A 13028-nucleotide genomic window follows, 5' to 3' on the forward strand; every position below is an offset into this window, starting at 1 on the left:
CACACATGCGCACACACACACTCTACACACCCTCACTGCGGCCCCGGGGTATCCCTGGTGGTTTTGTTGTTCAACCTGATTGAGATATAACTAAGCTGGAAATGTCTTTTCTGTCCACCTTTCAGAAGAAGGATGTTCAGGTCCATCTAGACTAAAGGAACTCTCTACTCCTCCTCCCTTCTGCACTTGCCACCTCCCCTCCATGCACACACATACACATTTCAATCCATCACCGAGTTCCGCCAGTTTTACACCTACTTAGACCAGTTGCTCAGTTCTGTCACTGCTGGGGAGGGAATATGGCTTGACCAAGCCCACTGACCCTCCTCCCTCTGGGTGGACTCGGGCCAGGGTCTGCAGGAACAAAGCTTGTGAACTCCGGGAACTGAGCTGCATCCTGGTAGGTGGGAGGGGCGGCCCCAGCTCTGGTGCTCCTGGTACTGTCACCACCAACCCCAATGAGAAGCCTCAGGCCCCAGAAGGTGGAGCTGAAGTCCCCACCCCAAAGGGCAAGGGAACAAGTCTTCCTTAATCCCACTTTCCCACTAACCGCTTAGGGGCCTGAAACCCAAGAGAGGGGGGACTGTGGCCATAAGGAGTGGCTGGAGCTCCGGGAGGTCAGGAAGGAGAGCACAATAATCACAACAGCACTTACTGAGCAATTGCTAGGTCCCAAGCCCAACTCAGATGGTAACGAATCTGCCTGCAATGCAGCAGACCTGGGTTCGATCCCCTGGAGAAGGGAATGGCTATCCACTCCAGGATTCTTGCCTGGAGAATTCCACGGACAGAGAAGCCTGGTGGGCTACAGTCCATGAGGTTGCAAAGAGTCAGACTCCACTGAGCAACTGACACTTTCACTTTTCTTTCAAGCCCCATGCTAAGCACATCACAGTCTTCCTCTCCCATAATCCTCAGATTCAGAAGACAGATGCCAGCATCACACTCTTCTTACTGGTGAGGAGCCCAAGGCACTGGACTGCACAGCCAGTGACGGCAAAGTCAGAATGTGAGCGCTGACAGCAAACCCCGTGGCCCACACCAGTAGCCTCAGTCCCCGGGTTCACATCTTCACCTGCCCATAGTCTCTCTCAAGGTCTGCCATCTCGCCGGAGGCATACATCTGCCTGGTGTTCTGTCTGGTCCTCTGTGGGCAGACCTCCATCTCACAGGCCCCCGGCAACTGAGGACCCACAGGTGGGCCAGGATGTTCCAGGGCTGGACTACGTGGGGGGGATGTGCAGAGGCTCCATTCTACTTCTCTCATCCTGCCCCGTGCAGGACATGCCTGTTAGGAGCCCAGCAAGTGTGGGGAAGGCCAAATGACAGCCACATCTACTACAACTTGGTGTGAAATAAAGCTCAGGCTGCTCCGGACATTCCTTCTCTAGGATGGGTCTGGGGGAAGTGGGGTGGGAGAGGGGAGGGGCCTGGGCTGGGGCTCTGGGGTTACAGGGAGACCACTGCACAGGGCTGAGGGTAAGGAGCCAAGAGGGGCTACCAGGCCTCTCTGGGGGGGTAGGGAAATAGTGACAACCAAGTCTGGGTGGCTGGGAGAGGAGTGGGGAGGGGAGCTGCACAGAAGAAGCCCCCCACTCCATCCTGGCCCCTGCAGACCCCTCTCTGGACCAGCCACAGGCAGAGTGATGAGATTGAGGGAGCTGAGACTGGGCAAGGCCAAGGTGGAGACAGGAGCTTCCAGCCGCTGCCAAGTGCCATCCTGCCACATGTAGGCCATCAGCCACATGGGGGGGGGGGGGAGGGGGGAGTGGGGGGAAGGGATTTATTTCTGAGGCCTCCAACAGAAGCACTAACATCCAAATGGTCCTGCCAGACCCTGGGGCTAAGTGAGCCTATAGTGAGAGAAAGATTAGCAGCAACTGGAAATGAGGGAGGTGGGTCTTGGGAGGCTGTGGGGGGCAGGGGGCAGGGTGGAAGGATACAGCCAGAGGCAGTAGCTTTTAATCTTGGCTGCACATTAAAGTCACCAGGGAGCTTTTATTAATAACCCATACCCGGGGCCCACTGATGAAATCAGAATCTCAGGGGGCAGTGCCAGGGCACTAGTATTTTTAAAAAGCTCCTCAGTTAATTCCAGTATGCAGTCAGGAGAACCCCTGCGCTCAGAGCAGATACTGGATGGACTAGGCTTAGAGGCTTAATGCCTTCCACACAGGATGGGGGAGAGACATTCCCAAGGTCACACAGTGAAGGGATCATAGCGAGGGAGGACAGGAGCGGCTCCGAAGGCCACTATTCTAAACTGATACTAAGAACCGGAGCTTGCCTCTGCAGCTTGTCTCTGAAACCCACCATTGGTTCCACCCTGGACACACCAAAGGCTCCAGCTGCCCTCTCCCCACTGGCTCTTAACTGGACCTTCCCAACTCCCCCACCCTCAGAACCCTGCATCTGAATGACTCTAGAATTAGGCATTTCAAGTTCTTTTCTGAACCAGCACATAAAAGAACAGGGAATTAATAAGTGCCCACATCTCAAAGGCCTGAGCCTCACCTGCAGTGATATGCAAATAGCACCTAAACACCCACAGTGCTGCGCTCAGAAGCTGGGAGCAAATGGAATGCAAAATACATGCAATCATTATGCAAACAAGGGCAGTCCCAGATTAATGGCCTTGATCCCTCATCCAAACAGCAGCTGTCTCTTTAGGTACAGGCATGGCTGACACGGAGGGCTGAGCTGTCTCCTGTCAGAGGCATCCTGAGGAAGGGTCAAGAGGAAGGATTGTTCTGACACCCACTTGCTGACCGTCTTCTCTGAGAAATCTGGGAGCCAGTGTCTGTCAGGCAGGAGGCTGTCCTCTGCCAGGGTTCCTTATCCAAGTCCCTGGTGCAATGTCGGTCATTCTCTCTGGGGGAAAGAGCAATGTTGACGGGGTGGTGGAGGTGATGGAGGTAATGGGATATGACAGTGGAAGAGGCAGGGCTGGGAATGGCTGAAAAGATGACACAGGTGGAGGGGAGGGTGAAGCTCCTGGAAACAGTGATGATGACAGAGGTGAAGATGGGCCTGGAGGAGACAGTGGCCACGGTGCTGGTGATGAAAAATGTGATGGAGGTGATGGTAAATGTGATGGAGGTGATGGTAAATGTGATGGAGGTAACGAGCGGTGGCGGTGGTGATGGTAACTATGGGGATGATACAGGATGTAATGCTACGGATGCTAGAGGTAATGTTGACAATGGTTGTGGCAGAAAAGATGGCGACAAGGAGGGGAGACTGATGGAAGTCATGAGGAGGAAGACAGTGCTGTTGGCGATGCCGCTGGCAATGGCAGGTGATGACAGTGCGAGCAGAGGCTGGGGGGGTACAGGAAACAGAGGTGGGGGAGAGGTGGGCGTGGTGAAGGTCACTGTCACGAGTAGCATGAGATGAGAGCAATGCACAAGCGACACAGAAGTGACGAGGTGGAACTGGGGAAGATGAGTTCTCAAAACTCTTAAGTTCAGTAGAGGAGGATGTTAGCCTGTCAGAACAAAGGCAGGAGGAAGGAAGGAAGGAATCTTTAGAAGACACACAAGGTCTGCTGTGATGGGGAGAGGAGAGGCGAGGCTCCCAAGCACAGACCCAGAAAAAACTCAGCAACAACTCCTGACCTCTCTCCTCAGCAAAGACGCAGCTACACCACTCAGTCCCACTCACTGACAGAAGCAGGCCTGAGGGCTGCAAGTGACCAGTGGGGTGACCTGTGGTTGGAGAAATCACACTGCCCACAGCTAGGCCTCAGTTTCTCCCTCTGTGAAATGGGATGAAGTATAAAAACCAAATGAATGGGTGAGTTTTTCTCTCTTCCACAGGGACCCTGTGGCTGACCACAGAGCATGTGCAGCAGAATGAAGCTGTCTTGGTGAGGGGTTAGGAAAGCAGGGAGGACATACCACATGCTGCTGGGTCTTGGGAGATTGACAAGTTCTTCTCAGAACTCAGAAATGGCCTGGTGTCACTCCTACCCCTGGGCCCATGTCCCATCCACTTCTCCATCACCCTCCCCTCATTTAGGTCACCACAATGACAGTCACCAGAGTTGTCTGCCCTATTTCCCTCCTGGGAGGCCACACCCTAAGCAGGTTGCAGGGTATGGTTTAGTCCATGAACTCTGGAGTCAGACTCCAGGTAACTATTGTGTGGCCCTCTGGACAACACATATAACCTCTCTGCACCTCTGTTTTCTCACCTACAAATTAGCAATAAAAAGACCTACTCTACAGACTGTAACACAGATGACTAAAAATTTAGTTAGTCCAGCAAATGTCAACTCAAAGAACTGGTAGCTATTGGGCAGATATTGCAGGCTTCAGGCGCACCATGAACATCTATGGCCCAGCAGTGGCCACGGACTGGAAAAGGTCAATCCTCATCCCAGTTCCCAAGAAGGGCAGTACCAAAGAATGTTTAAACCACCGGACAGTAGCACTCATCTCCCATGCTAGTAAGGTCATGCCCAAAATCCTGCAAGCTGGGCTGCAGCATTACATGAACTGAGAACTTCCAGATGTCCAAGCTAGGTTTAGAAAAGGCAGAGGAGCAAGAGGTCAAATTGCCAACATTCGCTGGATCATAGAAAAAGCAAGAGAATGCCAGAAAAACATCTACCTCTGTTTCACTGACTATGCTGAAGTCTCTGACTGTGTGGGTCATCAACTGCAGAAAATTCTTAAAGATATGGGAATACTAGATCACCTTACCTGCCTCCTGAGAAACCTGGATGTGGGTCAAGCAGCAACAGTTAGAAACTTGTATGGAACAACTGACTGGTTCAGGACTGATAAAGGAATACGACTAGGCTGTTTATTGTCACCCTGTTTATTTAACTTATTATGCCAAGCACATCATGAGCAATGTCGGGCTAGATGAGTTACAAGCTAGAATCAACATTACCAGGAGAAATATCAACCTCGGATATGCAGATGATACCACTCTAATGGCAGAAAGCAAAGAGGAATTAAGAACCTCTTGATGGGGGTGAAGGAGGACAGTGAAAAAGCTGGCTTAAAGCTATTAAAAAGAAAAAAAGGTCATGGCATCCAGCCCCATTACTTCATGGCACACGGAAGGGAAAAAGGTGGAAGCAGTGACATATCCTTTTCTTGAGCTCTAAAGCCTCTGAGGATGGCGACTGCAGACATGAAATTAGATGATTGCTTCTTGCCAGGAAAGCTATGACAAACCTAGGCAGTGTGTTAAAAAGCAAAGACATCACTTTGCTGATAAAGGTCCATTTAGTCAAGGCTATGGTCTTTCCAGTAGTCATGTATGGTTGTGAGAGCTGGATTATAAAGAACGCAGAGCTCCAAAGAACTGATGCTTTTGAACTGTGGTGCTAGAGAAGACTCAAGAGTCCCTTGGACAGCAAGGAAATCAAACCAGTCAATCTTAAAGGAAATCAGTCCTGAATATTCATTGGAAGGACTGATGCTGAAGCTGAAGCTCCAATACTTCCACCACCTGATTCGAAGAGCTGACTCACTGGAAAAAGACCCTGATACTGGGGAAGACTGAGGGCAGGAGGATAAGGGGCTGACATAGGATGAGACGGTTGGATGGCATTTCTGATATAATGAACCTGAACTTGGGCACACTCCAGGAGATGGTGGGGGACAGGGAGGCCTAGCATGCTGCAGTCCACGGGGTCAAGAAGAGTCGGACACGACTTGGCGACTGAACAAAAACAACAATGATCATTTATTCTGCAACCCAAGAAGTAGCAGCCACAGGAGGAAAGGCCTTTTCAAGACTGTGTCTTCCTACAGCTGCAAGGTATAGGCTCTAGAACCAGTCACCACCTCCTTGCTGTGGAACCTGCGCCTGCACGTTAGTCCTGCAGAGGGCGCACCTCCTCCACAAACCAGGACTCCACTGGCAGGCCAGGCTGCCCCAGGGAGAAGGCACCTTGCCTGCCCAGAGTCATTCTGCAATCCCTGTGCTCTGGCTGGGGTGGAGGGATGGCAGGGGAAGAAGCCTAGCCTCTAGCTAGGCCAGAGACACTCTGGGGGACTTGAAGAGGGTGGGGGAAGGAATCTGGTGTTGGTGGTGGTTCTCAGAAGTCCTAAGCCTTTCACTCTGGCTGCAGATTTGCTGGGAACTAGCAATTAGCTTAGGACAGAAAAGCCATCAGGGTCCCCCTGAAAGCATCTCTTGACAGCTCCAGAGCCCTGTGGGTGGATGCAGTGGGCACCATGGCCTCCTTCACGCCCCAGTTCTTGGCTGGGAATTTCCTCCTCCCCACCCCTAGGATCCCCACACACTGTGGTTCAGAATGATCTGCTGTGAGTGGTGGTCATTTACGCGGGGTGGCCTGAGGGGAGGAGAGTCTGGATGAGTCACCTCTCAGAATGTAACAAGAGCCACCTGGAAAGGATCTGTCAGCTTCCTCCCCAGACTCACAGGTCTTCGTCTGCACACACCATGCACTCAGACACCCAGGATGCTGCCATTCCCACCAGCAGAGGCTCGGTTCCGAGATGCACCCAGAGCAGGAAGCAGCTGCACCAGCCATGCCCTCCCGCCCCAGAGCAGCACTGGGGCCACACCTGGCACCTGCGATGGTCTGGGCTCCATGTGTTGCCTCTGTTTCCTCTAACCTAGACCTAAACATCACCTGTTTCACAGTGTGAACAGCCATCCAAGGTCCTCTCCTATGTTTTTTACACCCAGACCAGCAATGTCCAACAGAAATACAATATGACCCACAAATGTATTTTCTAATATTTTAACAGACACATTCAGTTCAGTTCAGTCACTCAGTCATGTCTGACTCTTTGCCACCCCACGAATCACAGCACACCTGGCCTCCCTGTCCATCACAAACTCCCGGAGTTTACTCAAACTCATGCACATCAAGTCGGTGATGCCATCCAGCCATCTCATCCTCTGTCGTCCCCTTCTCCTCCTGCCCCCAATCCCTCCCAGCATCAGGGTCTTTTCCAATGAGTCAACTCTTCGCATGAGGTGGCCAAAGTACTGGAGTTTCAGCTTCAGCATCAGTCCTTCCAATGAACACCCAGGACTGATCTCCTTTAGGATGGACTGGTTGGATCTCCTTGCAGTTCAAGATACTCTCAAGAGTCTTCTCCAACACCATAGTTCAAAAGCATCAATTTTTTGGCGCTCAGCTTTCCTCACAGTCCAACTCTCACATCCATACATGACCACTGGAAAAACCATAGCCTTGACCAGAAGGACCTTTGTTGGAAAAGTAATGTCTCTAGAGATCTCTTCAAGAAAATTAGAGATACCAAGGGAACATTTCATGCTAAGATGGGATCGATAAAGGACAGAAATGGTATGGACCTAACAGAAGCAGAAGATATTAAGAAGAGGTGGAAAGAATACACAGAAGAACTATACAAAAAAGATCTTCATGACCCAGATGATTACGATGGTGTGATCACTCACCTAGAGCCAGACATCCTGGAATGTGAAGTCAAGTGGGCCTTAGAAAGCATCACTACGAACAAAGCTAGTGGATGTGATAGAATTCCAGTTGAGCTATTTCAAATCCTAAAAGATGATGCTGTGAAAGTGCTGCACTCAATATGCCAGTAAATTTGGAAATCTCAGCAGTGGCCACAGGACTGGAAAAGATCAGTTTTCATTCCAATGCCTAAGAAAGGCAATGCCAAAGAATGCTCAAACTACCGCACAATTACACTCATCTCACACACTAGTGAAGTAATGCTCAAAATTCTCCAAGCCAGGCTTCAGCAATACGTGAACCATGAACTTCCAGATGTTCAAGCTGGTTTTAGAAAAGGCAGAGGAACCAGAGATCAAATTGCCAACATCCGCTGGATCATCAAAAAAGAAGAGAATTCCAGAAAAACATATACTTCTGCTTTATTGACTACGCCAAAGCCTTCGACTGTGTGGATCACAATAAACTGTGGAAAATTCTGAAAGAAATGGCAATACCAGACCACCTGACCTGCCTCTTGAGAAACCTGTATGCAGGTCAGGAAGCAACAGTTAGAACCAGACGTGGAACAGCAGACTGGTTCCAGATAGGAAAAGGAGTACAGCCACATTAAAACTATTTTTTAAAAAAAGGTGAAAAGATTTATCTAACCCAATATATCCATAATATTATTATGGACTAGTACAGTACACTTTCAGCACATCCTAACTGGGATGAGCCACATTTCAAGTGCTCAGTGGCCACACGTGGCCAGTGACTGGAGCATAGGGGGCGGGGGAGAGCAGCGTTTAGTCACGGCCCCTGTTACCTTCTGGGCTCTAGAAGTGTGCCGTCTGGCTTACAGGCTGGGGCCTCCTGGGGATCCTACAACAGCAGGGGCCAAGGGGCCCCAGGAACAGCAAGTTCTCCACCTTTCATCCTCCCATACAGGGGGTCCTGGGCGCCTCTGGGGGAGCTGGAGCCCACTCACAGCTAGAAGGGCCTGAAAGGCTGCAGTTGTGAGCCATGTGCTACGCCGGGATTCATGACCTCCAGAGGAGAGGATTTCGATCCGGGGACAGAGATGAGGCTTGACTACTTGGAGCTTTTTGTGTAGCAAAGTTTTATTAAAGTATGGTAGAGATAGAGAAAACTTCTGACATAGACATCAAAAGAGGGCAGAAAGAATGCCCGCCTGCTAGTTTTTAGCAAGGCCATTTTATGTCTGTTAGCGAGCTGCTAATCAGACGAGAGACACCTCAAGGCTGAAGGAATTTCGCCAGGCCCCTCTCCCACAATATGCACTTTTGAGATAGAGCGGTACAAGATGTGTCATCCCTGGCCATAAGACAATTGACATGAATACTGGTTTGTTGAGCCATTATCAGCCCAAGGTTTGAGAAAAGAAAAAAGTTAGCCTTAGGTGGAACTGATTTGAAGAAAGGCAGATTCCAAAGCAAATACATAGTTTCATTAACGTAAGAAAAACATTTCCATAAGAAAAACTGCATTGGTTAGCTCAAAGTTTAAGAAAAGTTAAGTTCAGGAGGAACCAGGTAGAGAAGGGAAAAAAGTCTGCCACTTGTAGTTTATTTCCTCCTGTTGCTTGGGGACCTCTGGCCTCCCTGCCAAGGCTGTTAGCACCCTCAGGTCCCCAAGTCCCGCCCAGGGAGCCCCCATCACACAGGAAGCTGCTGTCTGGTGCAGGCCCCACAGAGCACCTGCTTCAAATCCAGTCCTCAAGGCACTTGAGGCACCAAGCTGCACCCTGGAGCAGCTTTGCCTGGCCTGCAGCACCCCCTGAAGCCAGTGGTCCTCTGCCCGGAATGAGGGGGGCTCTGTGCAGCCCATAGGGGAAGCCGCTATTTAGAGAGTGAAAAGGAGTGGGTGAGGATACAGATCCAGGAGGCAAAGGTCTGAAGGTGAGACCTGGGGACAGGAGGTGGTAGGTCAAAGGGAAATTAAAATTAGGGAGGAGAAAGCAGCCGTTCACCTTGGAAAGACAGAGTGTGTGTGTGTATGTGTGTGTGAGATCATGTGTGCTGAGAGAAAGCAGCTGTTGGCCTTGGAGAGATTGCTGTGTGTGTGTGTGTGTGTGTGTGTGTGTGTGTGTGTGATCATGTGCACTGACGGCTGGACAAGTTTCTGAGCCAGGGAAGGAAGGAATGTAGTGAAGTCTGGGTTTGAGGCATGTTAATCTGGAGGCCATACAGAAAGGACTGGGAAGGGAGAGATGAATAAGGAAGTAACTTCTCTGAAGCAAGTGAAAACAGTCTGTGACTGACTGTGGTTGCTCTAGGGAGTTCAGTCTGGAATGGGGCCCTCCGTGCAGAGGTCTACAGGGAGAAGTGAGCCAAAGGCTTTGAGAATCCCTCTGCATGTCTCTGGGAGGCTGGGCATCTCCCAGAGAGGGATCCCAATGGCTTCTGGAACTGCACCTGTAAACCCCCTGCATCTCCTCACTCCCCTTCTCCATCTGGATTCCAGGGTCTGAGGGCTGAGCTGCAAGCCCTGGGCTCCTGCAAAGCCAACACATTCCCAGCCCACAGCGAACCTCTGTGTGGCCTTTGTAAGAATTTTAAAAGGCTGTCCCCTCTGGGCAGATGCATCCTCTTGACAGATGGTGCCTTTGAGCCAAGCAAGAGGTGCCCAGCGTGGGCTGAATTTCAACCCCCCACTTCTTCCTTGGCAAAGCCCCAGCACATACACCATATGATCATTCACAGCAGTCCTGCATAATTCACAGCATTAAGAGAAACTACAAAGGTGACAAGTCAATCTTGAAAACCACAAGCAGCCAGAGATGAGATCTTTCCCCACCCCACCCCCCATCATTCCTCCTCCTCTTCTGGATCAGGGGCCTAGAGCTACCAGGGGCCTGGATGAGGGGAAACAGAGGTGAGGGCAAGCTGGCTGGGCCCAGGGAGTCAGAGAAGCAGGGTCACAGGCCCAGGCACAAGGTCTACTATGTCTTGTCTCCTTGGAAGTCAGACAGAAACAACCCTCAGAGGGAGTCACAACAGAGACTATAATTTATTTGCAAAAAAACTGAGGCCAAAAGAGGTTAAGCGACCTGCTCAAGATGACACAGCTAATAAGAAAATGGTGGATGGTGAGAGGCAAAGTCACAGGGCAGTAAAGGTACCAGGCAGACCTAGGGTACATCCTGACCCTGACCTTGAGCATTCATTTCACCTTTCTGAATATCAGTTTGCTCATCCATAAAATGGGGATAACAGCTAATGCCCCTCCTCGAGTTAAAGTCAGCAGCACATGTAAAGTAGTTAGTGACAGTTCTAGAAACTGGGACCAAAAGCTTCCATTTCTTGCTCAGAGAGAGATGTGGACACACCATGGAGCTCCCCAGTAGATGAGGAAGTTCAGGATATTAGGAAGTTGTCGAAGTACCAGGCCTGGTGACCCTAGGAAGAAGGCTCAGAGAGGTGTGCTTGCACAGCGGTAGGAACCCTGCAGGGTCAGGGTGAGCATGGCCTGCTGGGGTCCCACAGTCCTTCCCCAGGAGCTGCTCTCGTCCAAGGCCATATCCCCTGCCCAGGGCAGTGCAGTCCAAGAACTGTTCAGTGAGGATCATGGGCTGGCTCTCTGGCCTCTTCCAGGGCTGCTCTGCAGGGCCATGAGTCCAGAAAAAAATAGGCTCTTCTTGGACAGAGAGTGTGGAAAAAGCTGTTGATGGCATACTGATCAACTAGTTTACCCAGAAAAAACAAGATCAACCAGTGTAGATTTGATTCAGAGATGCAGAGAAAGCCACTGCTCCAGATATCAGATGCTGGGATCTGATAAGCGGAAGGAAAATGTTACAAAATCTAGAGTAGAATTAGCTCAGATATAAGAGGATTTCCCCATGCCCAGGACCTACCCAGGACAAACACTAACAATCAGAGTCCAAAGCAGCCAGTTACCCTGGGTTCTACCAAAAAGGCAGGGACAGAAGTCAGGAGGCTAGGGACTTCCCTGGCGGTCCAGTGGTTAAAACTCTGCACTTCTGCCTCAAGGGGCATCGGTTTGATACCTGGTCAGGGAACTAAGATACTGCAGCCTGCGAGGCATAGCCCCAAAATAAATAAAACTTAAAAAAAAAAAAAACTGCTTGTTTCTGACTATGTGCCAAGATCCAGCACTGAGTACGTTGTAAGGGTGGGGGAAATTTATGTTAGTATGAAACTCCAATACTTTGGCCACCTCATGCAAAGAGTTGACTCATTGGAAAAGACCCTAATGCTGGGAGGGATTGTGGGCAGGAGGAGAAGGGGATGACAGAGGATGAGATGGCTAGATGGCATCACCGACTCGATGGACATGAGTTTGAGTAGACTCTGGGAGTTGGTGATGGACAGGGAGGCCTGGCGTGCTGTGATTCATGGGGTCGCAAAGAGTCAGACACGACTGAGTGACTGAACTGAGCTGAACTGAACTGATGGGGGTTCTGAGGCAGGGTTTGTTTTTCCTGGGAAGACCCTGGACTTTTCCTCTTCTCACGTGACTGAACATCTCATCTCAGTCTACCAGGCCAGACAGAGATGGAGAAGATAACGGATCTCTGGCCAAATTAAATGGTTCGCAGCTGGAGCTATTATTTACTAAGTATATGTCTTTTATTAAATGATGGACAGCTTCTGTCCTTATTCAACCTTTCAGGGCTTTCAGTTTATTTGGAAGTTTCTGTAGTTTGGGAAATTTGTTTCTGTTGCATGGCTTTAGGGCTATCCAAAACCACGGCTCCCCAGAAGAGGAGTTGCCTGCATCACTTCGGGTTCCTTTTTCTCATCAATAACTGTGTCATTAGCAAGGGTAGATAAGATGATAAGCTCTTTCCTAGTTTTCATAATGGTTTTCCTGATGAAAATCTCCTCTGATTTTCATCTCACACATGAGCTTATCTTTGCTGGGGCTACTGGCTCTGAAAAGCACACCACAACCAAATGAATGTTTCCGTCACCAGCTCCACCTCTGGGCTGTGGAACAACCACATCAATCTGTTCTTTGGGCCGTTATCCTCAAAAAGTCGGAGAAGGCAATGGCAACCCACTCAGTACTCTTGCCTGGAAAATCCCATGGATGGAGGAGCCTGGTGGGCTGCAGTCCATGGGGTCGCAAAGAGTCGGACACAACTGAGCAACTTCACTTTCACTTTTCACTTCCATGCATTGGAGAAGGAAATGGCAACCCACTCAGTGTTCTTGCCTGGAGAATCCCAGGGACAGGGGAGCCTGGTGGGCTGCCGTCTGTGGGGTCGCACAGAGTTGGACACGACTGAAGCGATTTAGCAGCAGCAGCAGCCTCAAAGGGTGTGTCTGTCAGGTGTGTCTGTTCAACAGCACAGTTGCCCAGAATAATTTAGGAAAAGTTTAATGGAGGATCTATTTGCAAAGGGAGCAGAGTTACAGGAAAGCAATAGTAGATGGTGACGCACCCCAGAGTTGGCAAGAGTGAGAAGCCACCACTGCCCCTGGCCATGAGCGGACTTGGGGGAGGAGAGGTGCCTGGACTTCAGAAGGGAAGCTGAAGCTCTGGGTCCACTAGCTCCAGCTGGGGCTGCAGCACGGAGCCGTGGGCTGTGGGAGGGTTCACAACCGGCGCTCCGGCACAAAGG

The sequence above is a fragment of the Odocoileus virginianus genome, chromosome 6 (assembly GCF_023699985.2).
Source record: "Odocoileus virginianus isolate 20LAN1187 ecotype Illinois chromosome 6, Ovbor_1.2, whole genome shotgun sequence".
Classification (NCBI taxonomy): domain Eukaryota; kingdom Metazoa; phylum Chordata; class Mammalia; order Artiodactyla; family Cervidae; genus Odocoileus; species Odocoileus virginianus.